Source organism: Camelus dromedarius, chromosome 1 (genome assembly GCF_036321535.1).
Source record: "Camelus dromedarius isolate mCamDro1 chromosome 1, mCamDro1.pat, whole genome shotgun sequence".
Taxonomy (NCBI): Eukaryota; Metazoa; Chordata; class Mammalia; order Artiodactyla; family Camelidae; genus Camelus; species Camelus dromedarius.
The window spans coordinates 121843742-121861226 of record NC_087436.1 but is presented as its reverse complement, the minus strand read 5'-3'; the positions used below and the strand labels follow the sequence as shown (position 1 = coordinate 121861226).

Here is a 17485-nt window from a genome sequence, read left to right as displayed (position 1 = left end):
TACCTCTGTGACACTTAACACAGTTGTAAGTACCTGCACCTTTATTGTCTTTTACTGGACTGAAAGTTTGTTGAATACAGAAAAATTTTGAGGTATTGCACCTTGTTCATAGCCCAGTGTTTGTTAAGTGATTCAAACGAGGTGTATGTAGTATTAGGAATTTTTTTTTAAAGTTCTCTAAGAATTTCCGTATCATAGTTGAAGTGTAGAAATTTTCCACCATGTGAGTTTCGATAGAGGCCCGCCACTTTAGTCCAGATGTTCAAAAGATACAGGGAGGTTCTCGAGGCCAGTGTTTCCTGCAGTGAGGTGTGGGTGATGCTTCCAGGTATAGCGGCTGCAGGATAAGCAGCACAGACAGGAATGGCACTGCTCTGAAAAGGAGGGTGGCTATTTGGAGAATTAGAACTTACATCTTAGGAGATAGTTCCCTGAATACGTTTTCTTATGTACACAGTTGATTGCAGATGTAGATAATTCTGATTCTGGAGCATGGGAGGACCTTGTTAAGATTGTTCTCTTCCCTTTCCTGCGGCGTGGAAACTCATGACTGGATAGCAGTAAGTCTTTAGCTCATTCCGGAAGTTAAACACAATTTGTTTCAATACTGTCCTAGTTTTTTATTGAAACACTCATGGGCTTACTCATCCAGACTCTTGTGAAGAGCCAGCAGATCAGAAACCCATGTGTGGGGCTGAGAAATTGTAATGGAAATTCTGTTGATAACCTTCTAAAAACTAGACTTTACTTAGCAGTAATACAAAAGCAGTCCAAAGGTAGTTTATTCAGTCATATTTAAACATAATTGTACAGATATGAGGCTAATGCAGTTTGTCAGTTTTACTAGTGAGAAGTATGGCGTTTTTAACATCCTGGAATACGCTTGAGAGCTGTGAGGGGTACACCTGAGATCTGCGTTCACTGACTTGCTGGTTCATTCGTTGTACATTTAGAGCATCTGTTAAGTGTCAGGATTGTCCTTCACACTGAGGGTGCATGGTGGACAAAGCAGTGGAAGATCCTCCTGCCTCCTTGCATGGGAAAAGACAGTAAATTAGGTAGGGCGGTGGGGTGGTGAGTGGCCGGGTGGGGCATGTGGGCCTGGCGCCTGCAGTGTTAAGTAGGGTGTCAGGGAAGGCAGCACAGGAAGAACAAGGAGCAGAGACCCAGAGGCAGTGAGAGAACAAAGCTGTGCATGGCATCTGGGTGCGAGTCTCCCAGGCAGAGGGAGCAGCAGGTGTCAAGGCCCTGGAGCTCCCCGTTTTTGTTTTAGCTGATTCCATTAAAACAAAATATGCTTTCATAATCAGTTGGACCCAAATATTAGCTAGAATCTGGCCACAAAGTCACAATTTTTGGAATGGTCTTGGGATTCACGTATTTGTCCTCGGAATTCTAGGACTGGCATGTTGTCGTAATTTGATTTCGTCTCATTCAGATGCTCTTGAAAGTGGAGCCATCCTCTTAGACTCAGATGCTGGGTGATTCATGTATGTCGGGCGGGTTTCACACCTGATTTTAAGTAATAGCAACTTAAAGCATGATTTCTCATCTTCACTTTGGAATAGTTTCACCTTTTCCACTGAATAGCCCGGGAGTTCTTCAGAATTAGGGGTTCTGGGCACCTGGGCAGCAGTGTCTTTGGCGTCTGGTTGTCGTCTGCTCAGTCTAGGGCCAGTTTGGACCTGTACTACCTTGGACAGATATCTTAGTCTTACTTCTCCCTCCAGGGCCGGATGCAGTGTGTTCAGACCTTCCATTTGTAAGAATGCACATTCTGTGAGCCATTGTAGACTTGGTAATCTGGATTTCTTACAGCATTTTAAATTAATAGAGTCACTCTAAGCTGGAGAAGCAACTCTGTAAATGTCTTTTAAAAAGCTGTGATGACATGTGCAGAAGGTAGTGAAATAAACCAAATCGTCATGTTTTTTTCCTCCGTATGTATTTTTTTTTAGCTAATTTTTTTTAATTGTGGTATAATCAGTTTACAGTGTGTCAATTTCCGGTGTACAGCATAATGTTTCAGTCATACATGTACATGTATAATTGTTTTCATATTCTTTTTCTTTATAGGTTGCTGTGAGATAATGAATATAGTTCCGTGTTATATAGAAGAAACTTGTTGTTTATCTATTTTATATATGATAGTATCTGCAAATCTCAAACTCCCAGTTTATCCCTTCCCACCCCCAAACCCCCTGGTGACCATAAGTTTGTTTTCTGTCTGTGAGTCTGTTTGTCTTGTAAATAAGTTCATTTGTGTCATTTTTTTTAAAATATTCCACATATAAGTGATATCATATGGTATTTGTCTTTCTCTTTCTGGTTTCACTTAGAATGAGGATCTCCAGGTCCATCCATGCTGCTGCAAATGGCATCTTACTCTTTTTTATGGCTGAGTAGTATTCCATTGTATAAATATACCACCACTTGTTTATCCAGTCATCTGCCGATGGACATTCTATATATTTTAAACTTTTTCTGAGTGTTTCGTGTACTGGAGAAGAATAGTAACGCTCTTGGGTCATGTCAGCTGCTGCTCCTCCTTGGGGGGTCACAGTACAGGCTTTTGGTAGATGACACGTTAATAAAGGGCCTTCCAGCCCCTCCTTGACTGGAACAATGGAAACTCTTTTCTCCCTTTCACTGCTGAGGTCTCATGGTGACACAGGGAAGAAACCTTTCCACTTCTAGATGTAGGCCATGTGCAGTTTAGAAGAAGGTGTGCCGGGCTGGTCTTCAGCCCTCACTCCTGAGGCTGGGGGTTTTTGTGCTGCCGGTTTGGGAGAGTAAATGTTTAAGCCTCGCTCTCAGGTGGGGCCGGTTAAGTGCTGACCACATCAGTGCCTCTTCCTCTGCTTCCTGATCTGGCCCTCCCCTCTCGGTCTCTGTTGTATTCAGGGTTCCCTTAGATTGCATGAAACCGAAGGTCGCTCTGGTCAGCTCGATCTAGATAGAACTGCCACCCTGGCCCTTGTTGCTGTGGGGCCACATCCCTGAGCCTCTCTCTTCGGCAGGCCCACCTCCCCTGGAGGTTCTGTCCTTCGGTGATTCCTGCCTTGGCCCGGCTCTTCCTCCTGGCAGCCTTTAATGAGTCCAGGCTGATTTTTCTTTGTATTTTGTTCCTGTTTCTCAGAAGTGGACCAGATCATGTTTTTATGCTAGGGTTTGTTGTGGGCCCCTGGTCATGGCTGTGATGGGCTGTCCGTTCACCATGAGTCTGCTATCCATTCTGAGCATGGGAGAGGGCAGGGCCTGGGGTCAGGACTGGGAGACTGTGGGGACACTTTCACCGATGAAGGCCACCTTGCAGGCAGGCTTGGAGATGCATTGTTGGGACAGTGCACTTATGTTTAGTTACGTGTAAAAAATTCACATGTGTGGTATGAGGTTGGAAGTGAGTGGCTTCGAGGCAGAACACCTAATTTTATTTAAATATATCTTGACAGAGGAAAGTTTTGAGGCATATGTCAAATTCTAGACCAGAGCTTTTTATTTACCACTTTTCTAAATTTCTGATTAGGACATCAAAACAGATTATGAAGTCTGAGATTCAACTAAAAGTTAACCCCAAGGCAACCCTTCAGGCTCTCTCTCTAACACCCTTTCCCCCTGAGCGAGGTCCTATATGGCATTTACTGGAAACTAGCTTGTCTGAGGATGTGGCTTCAGAGCACCAGTTGGACTAGGGATCTGGTCATTCTTCCGGCCTTGCTGCAAATTCACTGTGTGACCCCGAGAGTCTCTTGTCCTCCTCTGATTTGTAAAATGAGAGTTTTAGGTGGGATTAAAGGTTGCAGGCTGGGCCTGGCAGCTGCCTGTGGGCGGGAACTGTCAGCAGGCCAGGTAGGAGGAAAGCCTTGCACGCTCCCAGCCTGAAAGTATGGGGCCTGGAGGAGGAGAATGGGAAATGCTGGGTGGGGCCTGGAGGGCTGGGTGGAGGGTTCTGATCTTTTAAGAGCACTTAGAGACACTTGAAGGGCTTGGAAAAGCAGGGAGGATCTCTGTGGCTGTGGTGAGGATCCTCGTGTGCTGGGTAACTGGATACAGGGAGACAGGCAGAAGGCTCCTCGATAACCCAGGTGAGAGGTGGCTGTGGAGATGGAGAATGAGGTGGAGAATGAGGTGGAGCCTGTGGGAGGACCAAAGCAAATTCTTAGGAGTCCGACCTCGGAGACCATTTCCCCTGTGATAGGAGATACGGCAGAAGGGCTGGATCTGGGGACAGGTCTTCATTCCCTCCGTGAATTTGCATGTGTATCACCACGTGGTGTGGGGCGTGGCTCCTAGGGAGAGCCGATGTTGCCACATGTCCGTCATGGGTGTCCCCCGCATCCCACAGGTGCCTGCTGAGTGAGTTCCCGCCTGTCAGGCTCTGTTCTGGACACACATAGAGGGTCTCGTCCGTCCCTCTGACAACATCGGTTTTTATCTTGTTAAGATGGGAGCATTGGAGCATTTTGAGCAGAAGAGTAGTGTTCTAAAGGAGTTCCTCCACATGCATCATGGATGTAAGACGCAGGGGCCGAGGCAGGAAGACCAGTTGGTGGCCTGGTGTCAAGCATGGGCAGGCATGTGAGCCTGCGGTGCACCTCCTTGATTTTTGCCCATGGGATGTAGTGGGTAAGGGTGTGGAGAACTGAGGTCCCAGATGTGCCTCAGAGCCTGGAGCTTCCTCACGTTGGGCGGGGCCTGCCGCCCTCTCCGCAGTGGGCACCCTGGGTGCTCCGGCTCACTGTTGCCACAGAGGCCAAGGCATGTCAGTTTGGGTTTGGACAACTTGGGCTTAGAGTCCCTGAGACGTCCAAGGGGAGATGAAGATGAGACAGTTGTATTGTAGACACTTGAACCCCCAAATCGGCTCCTGGGAATTGTGTGTGTGTTGATGGTAGTGGACATGATGGCGGCCGGGCTGCATGGAGTGAGCAGAGCCTAAGAACAGGACCTCAGGGTTCTCCAGCATTCTGAAGCTGCAACCTCCTTTATGGTATTAATGCTTATATCTAAACTGTGGAAGTAAATTTGAACAGAGGAGATTTCAAATGCACAGCATTTTTTTATTGTATAAATTAATCATTTTGCATTAATTTAAAAGCCAACATTAAAATCAGAGGCAACATTAACTCAACAATTAATTCTGGTTACCAGAGAGTTATTTGTGTGGGAAGTAGGCCTTCGCCCTACTGGAAGCTTTGAGAAGCTGAGTGACAACTTTAAAAACCATAGAGAGTAAATAAAAGCTTCCTAACCCTTTGGTTCATGACCCGCCTTTGGGAAAGGAGGCCTGAGGTCCTCCCCACCCCACTCCCCATCCGGTGGTCCACACTCCTCTAATGCCCCCTGCTCAGGCCCTGGGCTAGAGACAGCTAGCCCATCGTGGGGAGGGGGGAGGGAGCAGGGACAGCGTGTCATTGTGGGACAGGGAACCGCAGCAGCCACCTCCCAGGTAAGAGAAGCAGGGGTTGATGCCGAGCCAGTGACTAGAATCTGGTCAGTGGCAGTGTGTGCAGAGGTGTGGTGACCAAGACTCACCAAGGGATGTCCAAAGCTTGGCTCTCATGTGGAAGTAGTTTAAAGGGTGCAGATTTATTCATTGAGCAAACCTTCACTGGGGGTTTCGATGTGTCAGGTACACGCTGGAGGCTGGGGTCGTAGCATTGGAATACACCACGTGTTGCTGGGCCTGGTCAGGTTGCAAGGAGGTGTCACGTGGAGTGGTTTGCTTTAGGTGAGTTGGAACAGCAATGCGAGAAGCAGCAGTCCAGGACTGTAATAGAAGAGAGGTCAGGAACTAGTTAATGGAGCTCTTCTAGTGTTAATTCACGGTATGGTCACTACTTGCTGAGTTGCTCTGCTGAGAACCCAGTTATTAATAAGTATTAACGTTAGGTGACGTTTATATAGCACCTGCTCTGTGTCAGGCACTGTTCTAACTGTTTATGTTGTGTGGGGTTTTTGTTTGTTTGTTTTTTTCCTCAGTAATCTGAAGAGGAGGTGCTGTCACCCCATTTTATGTTGAGGAAACAGCCGTGGAAAGGCTGAGGGCTTGTTCAAGGCTAGCTGCACAGATCGGAGTGAGAGGCCTGAACTTTTGGTGAAGAGGCTCGGGGAAGGAAGTACCGTAGCAGGTGTTGGGCCACCTAGGATGCTGATGCATCGATTCTCCGACCAGTCTTTGTGGTTTGGAGTTTCCATACGTAATTCACACAGCATTTTTGATATGGTCACTTGAGTTTTATTAGACTTCTTTGTATAGGTGTTGATCCCAAAGTTACATTACCCAAGGTTTCTAGTTGACAAGAGGACTAAAATACCTCAAAGTTTTGAGAATATTTTGGAGTCCATGTAGTATTTATTAGAAATGTTCTTTATTGGTACCATACCATTCTCAGTTTTGCAAAGGCATGAATTTGAACAGAGAAGGTCTTGAAGTAAGTGCAGTGCGTGGTTAGTGGCAGAATTTATTTTGATCTTATGTATTTCTTAAAGGTCTGATGAGGTCATTTGAATGTTTTAGCTATTTGTCATAGCAGGTATGTGTCCATTGAGAATGTCAGGAGTCTGCTGGACAAATAAACTGACTTCACATCTTACATAGTGAAACAGTGGTGGAAGTGAATTTCAACCATGGCTTTGGGGAACGTGTGGTAGTTTGAGGTTGATGAGAGATTAATGATCTTAGAAGGACTCGGTAAATGTTAATTGCTATCATGTGCCGTTTACAACTTGAAGACATTTCTGATGTTAGAGTATTTAATCTTTAACCCCATTAAGTAAGCATATTATTAGTGCTCAGCAATATTCTTTTCCTTAAAGGATAATCACCTGTTAAACTTTCTAGGCCTGGAACTTTAAAAAAAAAAAGTCTTTTAATTAATTTATTTTCATTTTAAAATTAAACAATTTTTTCCATTTTTCAGCTTTATTAGGTAGAATTGCTACAGTTTGGCTGCATATATACAATGTATTACATGTAAATACATATACACAGTATACTGCACATATTTTAAAATTTACTTATAGGTACTGTTCATTGTTTCTAAGAATGTTTAGAGCTTTAGCTTTTTAAACTTACATAGTTATCAAAGGAATAAAGCAAACCACAAAGTAAGAATTAATTGAAAAAGATAGCTACACCCCAATATTAACAGCAACATTATTTATAACTGCCAAGACATGGAAGCATCCTAAGTGCACATCAGCAGATGAATGGATAAAGAAGATACAGCACATACATGTGATGGAATACAACTCACCCACAAGGAGGAGATTTTGCCATTTGCGGCCCTTTGTTTACTTTTTTTTTCACTTCAAAAAGCAGAGTTTTATAACTGGCATAAACATTTCCATTGCATCAAAAACAACAAAATACCTAGAAATAAACTTAACCAAGGAGGTTACCTACACTCTGAAAACTGTAAAACACTGATAAAGGAAATCAAAGATGATACAAAGAAATGGAAAGATAACCTGTGCTCTTGGATTGGAAGAACCAGCATTATCAAAATGGCTGTGCTGCCCAAAGCCATCCACAGATCCGACGCAACCTCTGTCAAAATATGACATTTTTCACAGAACTAGAACAAGCAATTCCAAAATTTATACGGAACCATGAAAGACCCCGAACTGCCAAAGCAATCTTTTGTAGATCTCTTTTTCTTTTTCTCTTCTTTTTGTTCTCTTTTCTTATGGTTTGATGACTAGCGAAGGTCCTTTAACATTTGTTGCAAAGCTGGCTTGGTGGTGCTGAAATCTTCTAGCTTTCGTTTATCTGTGAAGCTTTTGATTTCTCCGTCAAGTCTGAACAAGAGCCTTGCTGGATAGAGTGTTCTTGATTGTAGATTTTCCCCTTTCATCACTTTAAATAAATTTTGCCACTCCCTTCTGGCCTCTAGAGTTTCTGCTGAAAAATCAGCTGATAACCTTATGGGAGTTCCCTTGTATGTTATTTGTTGCTTTTGTCTTGCTAATTTTAATATTTTCTCCTTATCCTTAACTTTTGTCCATTTGATGACTGTGTGCCTTCATGTGTTCCTCTTTGGGCTGATCCTGTGTGGAACTCTGTGCTTCCAGGGCTTGGATGACTGTTTCCTTTCCCAAATTGGGAGTTTTTGGTTATTACCTCTTCAAAAATTTTCTGAGGTCCTTTCTCCCTCCTTCTCTTCCTGGGACCCTGTAATGCGAATATTAGTGCACTTCATGTTGTCCCAGAGTGCTCTTAAACGATCCTCATTCCTTTCATTCTTCTTTCTTTTTTCTGTTCTGCAGTAGTGATTCCCACTAATCTGTCTTCTAGCTCACTGATCCCTTCTTCTGCCCCATTTAGTCTGTTCTTGGTTCCTTCTGGTGTATTGTTTATTTCAGCGATTTTATTCTTCAACTCTGTTTGGGTATTCTTTATATTTTCCAACTCTGCTAAAAACTTCACTCTGTGCTTCTGTACTCCTCTTGAGTTCTCTGAACATCTTCACCATCATTACTTTAATCTCTTTCTCAGATAAATTGCCTGTCTCCTCATCACTTAGTTCTTCTTCTTAACCTTGGTCTGGGAGTACTCCTCTGCCACCTCATATTGTTTATCTTTCAGTGTGTATTTTTAGGTAGGTTAGTTAGCGTTTCTCGACCTTGGAGAGGTGGCCCTCTGTGGGAGACGTCCTGTGCGTCCCTGCAGTACACTCCTCTCTTGTCAGACAAGGGCCAGGGTCCAGCAGGTCCCAGGTTAGAGCCTGGCCTGTGTTTGTGGATTCCTTCCACAGGCTTTGGGCTTGTTGTTTTCTTATTTCTGGTATCTGCTCCCTGGTGGATGAGGCTGGACCAGAGGCCTTTGTGGCTCAGGGGGTCTGCTGCTGGGTGGGGCTGTGCTCCCACCCAGTGTGCTGTTTGGTCTGAGGCTTCCCCACAGGCTGTTGGGTGGCGCTGGATCTTGATGCTAACGATCCATTCGAGATGTCAGCCTCCAGGAAAGCTCTTGTATATGAACACTCTCAGAATATCCACCACCAGCTTTTATGTCCCCTGGGTGAGCCACAGCCATCCACCATGTCCCCTGGAGATCCTCCAAATCCAGCAGGCAGGTCTGGCCCAGGTTCCTGTGAAATCACTGCCTCTGCCCTTGGACCTGGCGCACGTGAGGTTCTGTGTATGCTTCCCAAGAGAATGAAGTCACTGTTTCCCCAGTCCCGTGGGGCTCTTAGAGCCAAGCCCCGCTGGCCTTCATAACCACATGTCCTGGGGGGTCCTCCTCCTCCCAATGCTGGAACCCTGGGCTGGGGAGCCTGACGGTCGCCCACCTGGGGGGTATGGGGCCCAGTTATTTCACGAACACGCCCCTCCTGCCGTCCTGCTGTGGTCCCCTCTTTGTGTTTCCAGTTGAAGACGATCTTCTTTGCTAGGTTCCAGTCTTTTCTCGATGGTTGTCTAGCAGTCAGTTGTGGTTTTGTTGTAGTCACGAGGCAGGGTGAGCTTGTGGTCCTACCACTCTGCCATCTTGACCGGAAATCTAAAAAAAATTTTATACAATGATTGAAGGTTACTTTCCATGTACAGACGTTACAGAACACTGCTGTACTCCCCATGTGCACAGACATCCTGGAGCCTGTGTTACACCCAGTAGCTTGTACCCCTCACTCTCCACTGATAACCACTTTTGTTCTCTGTATCTGTGAATCTGCTGCTTTTTTGTTATATTCACTAGTTAGTTGTATTTTTAGTTTTTTATTGATTTTTTTCCAGACAAATTTAACAGGTTTATTTATAATTGCTGTTAAGTTGAACGCTGAAACTTGTTCACTGAAACATTTTGACTTGCATTAATGCTTTATGTCCCCACATTTATATTAAAGATTCACACACAAATGAAAATGGGAAAACTACCAATATCTGATTTCTGTCCCATTTTTCCACTTAGATACCTTTTGACCCCATGGGAAAAAAGTGTCGAACGTTCAGAACTACCGGTAACAGGAAGAAGATAACTTTTTTTTAAAGAATGAAATGCTTCCCATCATAGTCGATTCTTCAGCTCGTTCTGCACGTGTGCGGTGTGCTAGCTGCACGTCTTTGGGCGCAGTTGTCACGCGTCTGGCATGGATAGTTAGCACGCAGGGTGGTGTCTGCAGAAAGGCCCAGCAGCTCTCTAGGCCTCCGGTGCCCCCCGCAGAGCGCTCACCAGTAGCTGCAGGTCTGCTTTGAAGTCCTGAGCAGCTTCCTGCACCAGACGCAGGAAGGGAAGTTTGTGAACCCCAGGTTCAGTGGACTTCTGGTAGCGGGTGGTTTCACAGAGTGCTGCGGGGCCCGGCCTGCGGCGCCCGGCTTTCCGCACCGCTCCCCGGCAGGGCGCACGCTTGCCGGCCGCTTTTGTGCCACTTCTTCTAGGTGCTTTTCCACCGCTTTGCAGGCCGTCTGGTTTGTATGAGCCACGGTATAGGGACCTCCTTGCTGTTCACTCAGCGAACATTCACTTAACGCATGCTCTTTGCCAGTTACTGCAGTTGTTCCTGGAGTTCAGTGATCTCTGTCCTCTCACACTAATTATTCGTGGGACTGTAATTACAGATTTATTGCTTCTTTGTTACAATATTTGAGAGAACCTTGAATACTGAGGTGAATTGGATTATGAAATACATGCTTTCAGTTTTTATAAATCTTATATTTCATTTCTCTTTTGTTTTTAGGTTTATATGGCCTGTACAATTTGTGTCCTTTAAAATGTAGGTTTTTGTTTGTTTTTTGGTAACAATGTTTGGTCAGTTTTGTGTTTCATAGAGCTTAACAAAAGAAGCATTCAGTGGAGTTTAAATCTCAACATACATCAAACAGTTAAGCCTTATTTGAATTTGTCATTTATGTTTTTGTTCACTTGGTTTGCTACAGATTGATAGGTGCCCTGTTTGATGATTGGCAAATTCTGTTAATTTTGATCTGGAGACTTTACTGGTTTTTGCATTATGTTTTTCAACATGTTTATTTTCATACTGAGTCATGGCTTTTGTGTCTTCATTAAAATTTTATCTCCTACTGACCTTTCCTACTTATAATATTTTTCTAATTTTAAGATTGCTACCCATGCATTTATTTGCATTTACCTGCTTTATTTTGCACGTTTAAAATTTTTGTCATTTTAATAACAAGTAGCTGCCATTTTGACTTAATGATTACTACGTGCCACGTCCTCTTTTAAGCACTTTACTTGTAATATCTCGTTTGATTTTGTGGCAGTCCTCTGAGTGGATTTTTAAAAAGTCCTCCAACTGTAAATGAGGAAACTGAGGCTTGAGGGTAAATGGCTTGCTTAAGGGTAAGCAGTGAGTCCCTTTCAACCGCTGTTGTATTTTATTTTGAGTATATACTTTCTAAGTAGCCGTAGGGTTCAGTGTTCTAAAAAGCAAACAAACTTAATATTTTTTAATATCTTATGGGGTTTCTGTTTCTCAGAGGGGAAAAAAGAGTCCTCTAGAGATTGAGTGACTCCTCGAAGTTATGTAGCTTGTTAGGAGATGGAGTTGGGGTTCAAACCCAGACATTCTGTCTGGCTCCAGAACCCCAGGCTCTTCTGCCAAACACTGTCTTTGTGCAATTTCTCCTTTTAGTTACTACTGACCAGTTCATCCATTTGTGTTAGTCTGCCCTTGACAGTGAGTGGTGCTGGTAAAGACACGAAGGCATTCTGTTCGTTTGTGCCCATTAATTCCATCATATTCTTGATACATGTTTTGGCATATTTTATTTAGAAGCATGTGTATGTATACAAACAGAATCATAGCTGACTAAATTTTGTTTGGTTAGGGAATATGGTTCAGGGTAATTTATTAATTTTTCTTCATTCTGTTTCATGATATAAATTCAGATGGTGGAAGAAATTTATCAGCATTAATGTTACTACTCTTGGAAGACATGTCAATAATCAATATTTTGGAGGAAAGTTTAGTTTAGAAATAAATATTTTTTTAAATACGTACTTTTTGAGATTGACTACCTGTTTCATGTTCTCTTTATCCGTAACTGTCAACATATCTGGTCACTGTTTTTCTTTGTTTCATTTCATTTTTTTCAATCCTGTTGGTTCAGAGGCATTAGGAGTCCAGACGGTCAGGCTACCTTCTGGTATACTGAAACTGTTATCACCTGGTGCCGGTATTCAGCTCTTGGTTACTAAGACTTCTAACCTATCAGAACCAGAGCTGTGGGGATGGGAAGGAAAAACTTCCTGGATTGGTTGGTCCTTAGGTGTAAGTGAGCTGCGTCCCTCCCTTGGACCCTTCTTTCCTGGACAGAGGAGAGCATCGCCATCTACTGGTCATCTGTGCAGAGCATATACAGCTGCAGCTTATGGGTCAGCTCCTTAATCCTAAAGGTCTCCTTTTGGTGCGGTGAGCAGGCCATTCCACCGTTCTCTGGAGCCAGTTGCTTCTGAGTGAAGGAGTATGTCACAAGATGAGTGAGTCCAATGACTGTGGACCCATCACCTGACTTTTGTCATAGAACAGCTCCTTCGTCAATGTTATGTCCTAACAGTGGATAAGGTGTACAGTAAGTCCAGAGATGGTGACGTTGGGGAACAGACATAGTGTATCAGTCTGGGTCCAATCAGGAGACAAAATCATATACTAGTACACAAGGGATGTTTAATATAGTAAGGAATTATTAAGCTATGCTAAAATAACTGTAAACTGGAAAAAGAATGCTAAACTCTTGGGCGCAAGGATAGTACCCAGAGAAGGACACATTTGGAGGGGACCACTCCCCAGGCTGGAGTTCATACCTTGTTGGAGCCAATGTGGTTGCAACTGGAGTGCCTGGGCCAGAGCTAGTCCACAGTCACTGCGCAGGTGAGCTGAGGCTGTTGGTGGGGCCTGCAGAGGGAGTCAGGGCACCCCTGTAGGTGTGAGTCCTAGGAGTGTGTAGTCTGTGTTGAGGGGGAAGGGTGGGAAATGCACTTCTAGGGCTTGGATGAGCCATTGTTGATGGGCAGGTGGACAGAAGGAACCAGGGCACCAGTGCTGGAGCCGATTGCTGGCATAGTAGCCCCCTTCTACTGGAACTTGTCTGTCTGTCACTTGGGCTGGGGAAGCTCTGTGTGTGTCAGAGGTTGGGTAGCGGGCTCACAAGACAGACCCCTGATGTGTGGAGGCATGGGCTGAGGACAGGGTGCAGGAAGCAGTGTCTGGGACTGCCAGCCACGTGGCTGCTTCTCAAGTCCAGAGCCGGATAGAGCACTGGATACTGGAGATGGATACCTAGCTTAGGAAAGTCCAGGTCGCCCTGGGCGAAGCCCATGTTGCTGAGCAGATTCATCACTCCCATCCTTGCCACCATGTCTCTGTTCATGAACTCACTGAGTAAGAGCTGGTGAAAAGAGGTGGAGAGACACGTGTGGGGCAGGCGGGTCATCGTGTCCACCCAACCATGGGAGCTGCTTCGGCAGTGGGTGTCGTTGTTGAGCATTCACCCAGGACACACGTGTCTTTGTGCTCTGGCCCAGCCTCAGACCCCTTCTCTGGATCTCTCCATCTCCAGTTATCCCTCCTTGTCCTTTCCAAGTTCCTGACCGTCCAGCCGAACGTGAACTACTGTCAGTGAACCGGTGTAAATCTGCGCCTCTGGCCGTTTCTCCTTCCTGGCCGAGGGTGCACCGGGCACGCTCTGGAACGTCTGCTCGCTGCTGGACCTGCCCTCCCCAGGGGGCCTTCAGGACCCTCTCTGACTGCAGTCAGGCTGCAGCACATCATTTAGGACCATCTATAAATGGACTCGAAGTTTTCTTCCTTAGTTACTGGTCTGAGGACCGCCCCAAGAGGCCGTAGGTGCAGTTTCTGACGAGGTGGCAGGGCAGCAGCCTGACTGCGGCACACGGGATTTCAGGAACTTGAACAGGTTGTCCTGAAGGGAAGCTCGGGTGCGTCCCACATCACGTAGCTGGCCCCTTCGTGTCTGCTGCCGTCACTTTGAAAACTGCCAGGGGGGATGCATGACAAGTCCGAGCCGCCTGGAGGGCCTTCTGCTTGTTCGTTCAGGGGATAGTGCCCCCCCTGTGAGTGGCACTGTGGAAGGTGGTGATAGAAGGAGTGTGACTGGGACAGTCTCTGGTCCCACAGAGTTTGCAGCCGGTTCTCTGGGGAGAGAGAGACAAGCACACCTAGTGAGGAGGCTTGTGAGAAGAGCAGGGGAGCAGGAGGAGGATGTTACTAATGGGAGAGAATGAGTCAGTTTTTGAAGAGAAGATGATGCATGAGTTACAATGAAAGATGAGGGCTGTCTTCCGGGTGGGTAATGAGAAGAGAAGGCCCCCCAACCCTCCCCAGCTGGTGGGCTGGCAGGGAGGAGTCAGGCTTCCTGGATTTGGATCCTGGCTCTGTGCCGTTAGGTGAGGTCACTTAATGCTCTGGTCCTCAGCGTTCGCAGCTTTACAGGAGGCGGCAGGGCCTCCTCCGGAGCCAGTGTGGCAGGCGGAGGAGGGGGTGGACGTGGAGCACTCTCACAGCCGGCACTCGGCGCGGCGCTGTCTGCACAGCTGTGCGTCTCGCTCTGCCCTGGCTCTTTTGTCGTATTGAAACAGATCCCTCCCCTGCCATTTTTCCAGGGGCCTGAGTGTATCTGGTCTTTGGGTCCATCTCCAGCACCTGGTGGGTCTTCAGTAGATGCTGACTGACCTGCATAGAAGAAGTAGGCAGACAGGAGAAAGATTGTTTTCTAATTTCTCTCAGGATATCCTGGTGATGTGTTTTATTTGCATTTGCCTCTCTGCACTCACTGTAGACCATCAGGTGAGAACAGACCCTTTTGCTTTTTTTTAATTTTAACTTTTTTGAAGTAAAATATTGTATTTTATTGTACACAGACTATATTCAAGCAAACCACCCACTCTGAAAACAGCAGGTTCTGACTTTCCCCAGAGCCCCAGAAGAATATAAATTGGAGCCTCTAGGAGACAGTGCCTTCCCCAGAGCGGGAAGTGTGAGAGAGACTGTGTGTGTGTGCATGTGTGCATGTAACCTTTTGATTCCGGGGGTCCAGCCAGCCTCAGCTGTAGCTGCACACCCCTCCTCACCTTAAACCCCAGCTCCAGCTTCTCTGGTCCAGGAGGAGGTCTCAGTCTGGGGCAGGCGTAAACTAGTCACTCAACTTCCATCTTATTCTTTTGCAAAGAATCGCCGAAGGCTTGCCACTTTGTTGGGTAAAAACACTTACAGACGTCGATCTCGTTCTGAATCTGTTTTGGGGCATCTTGATAGTAATTCTTCTCATCCCGGGCCATCGCCTTACAGTCCTCGCCATGGGTCTCCACCATGCAACGAATGTAGTCAGTGAGGTCCCGAGAGAGCATGTTTCCTTTCTTTTCTGGAAGGCTGGCTTCAGCCTCTAGGCCTTTCTCTTAGGAAGGGGCACCACCTTGTTGCGGTCCACAGCCAAACCCATCTCGGCCAGGTTCTGCCATACCAATTTGGTGGAGAACAGGCCCTTTTAACCGGATCACTTGGCACCGTTATATTGAGGTCCTTTCAAGCAGGGGTCTGAGTAGGCGGTGATCAGTCCTAGGACCCCAGCCTCTTTGCCATGTGCACCTGGGAGAGCCAGCTTCTCCAGGGGAGGCTTCCGGGGCCTTCCTCTCATGGTCATACAGTGAATATTTTTAAAGTTAATTGTATCTTAACTCCCCCAAAGGGAGTGAGTAATTTTTAAAATATGTATCTTGAGAAAGTAAGAATACAGTGCATACATGGAATGTTTTCTGAGCTGTCAGATTCACAGTGATTTTTGAAAACTCAGTCTTTCTCATTAGTCAGATGACACTCGTTTGACGAGGGTGGAGACAGTGACCCCCCCTCAGGGATCAGGCCTCCATGACCTTGTGAGGTACGTGCTTATATTGTGTTGATCTCTTGGTGATTTCTCACCGTGTGCCGCGTGGGCTCTGAGCACGCTGAGTGTGCTCCCGCGCGCCCCTCACAGCGTGGAGGGTGTCTGCCGCCCCAGCTAAGAGGCTGGGCCTGCCCAGCACCCCAGGACTTCCCTTGGGCCCCTGTGCCAGTCCACCCTTTCTCCCTCAGGCAGCCAGTGGGGGTTATTGACAGGATTTGATTAACATTTATCGCCTTGCTAGCTCTTTCTGTTTGTTGTACTTACTCTTTCTTCTTCCTCTTTTCCTGCCCCTTCAGGATTTAACAGCGTGGTTATGGTTATGATTTCATTTTATCTCTTCTGTTGACTCATTTGGTTGTTTTTTAAATTATTATTATTATTTTATTTTGGGAGGAGGTAATTAGGTTTTTTTTTTTTAATGGAGGTACGGGGGACTGAACCCAGGACCTCGTGCGTGCTGAGCATGCGCTCCATCACTGAGCTGTACCCTTCCCCTGACTCATTTGTTTATACCTCTTAAAATATTCTTATGCTTGTTGTCTTTGGGTTTACAGTGTACATTAAAATCAATCCAGAGTTTACCTTCAAATGATACAACACATGCTTCACGGTGTATTGTAAAGGCCTTACACAGGGTGTTCCCAGTTCTTCTTTGTGCTGTTGGTGGCATTCATTTTGCTTTCACATATGCAGTAAACACAATGCATTGCTATTTTTGCTTTTGAAACTCAGTCATCTTTTAATGCAACTTTTTCCGAGGAGGGAAAAACTGATTTTATTTTACTCATTGTATTCCGTTTCAGAACTCTTCATTTCTTTGAGGAGATCCCAAGTCTCAGTCTTACACCATATTCTTTCTGCCTAAAATATTTTCTTTATCATATCTGGTAGGTTAGGTCTCCTGGTGTTGAATTCCTTCAGTAGAATTTATTTAGTATTTCTTTCTGAGAAGGTCTGTATTTCTCCATTATTTTTAAAAGATACTTTTGCTGGGTATGGAAATTTTGAGTTATAACAGGTTTTAATTTTTGTTTTGTTTTTTTTTTTTCTTCTTTCAGTGCTTAAAAAATCACTCCACTGTCATCTGGTTTACATGGTTTTTCATAAGAAGCCTGCTGTAATTCTTATCTTTGTTCTTCTGTGTGTAATGTTTCTCTCACCTCTGGCTGCCTTCAAGATTCTCACTTTTTGTTTTCAGCAGTTTGGAAGTGACATATAACCGGGGTTTTTTTTGTTGTTGTTGTTTGTTTTTTGATTTATCATGCTTGATGTTCTCTGTGCTTCTTGGATCTGTGGTTTGGTTTGTGTCATTAATTTTGGAAATTTCTCAACCATTATTTCTTCTGCTCTTTGTTCACCTCTTCTACTTACATGTATGTGAGAATGTTTTATATTGTCTCACAGCTTTGTGCTTTTCTGTCCAACCCCCCGCATTCCCACTCATTTTTCTCTTTGTGTCTCAGTTTGGGTGATTTCCATTGACCTACCTTCAGCTTTACTGACTAGTTTTCATGTCTGCTGAAATTACCCATCTGATCTTCCACATTGTCCATCTTTTCTGGTATTAGAGTCATTAACATATGAATCATAGTTACTTCAGAAGCCCACTAGAGTCTACATCCTG

General features: G+C 45.3%; 1 protein-coding gene across 1 annotated transcript in view; it reads left to right on the top strand.

Moving 5' to 3' along the window:
• FAM193A (family with sequence similarity 193 member A) overlaps positions 1-17485 on the top strand; it is a 147112-nt gene that overhangs the window by 15607 nt on the left and 114020 nt on the right. The gene's annotated exons all lie outside the window — the stretch shown is intronic.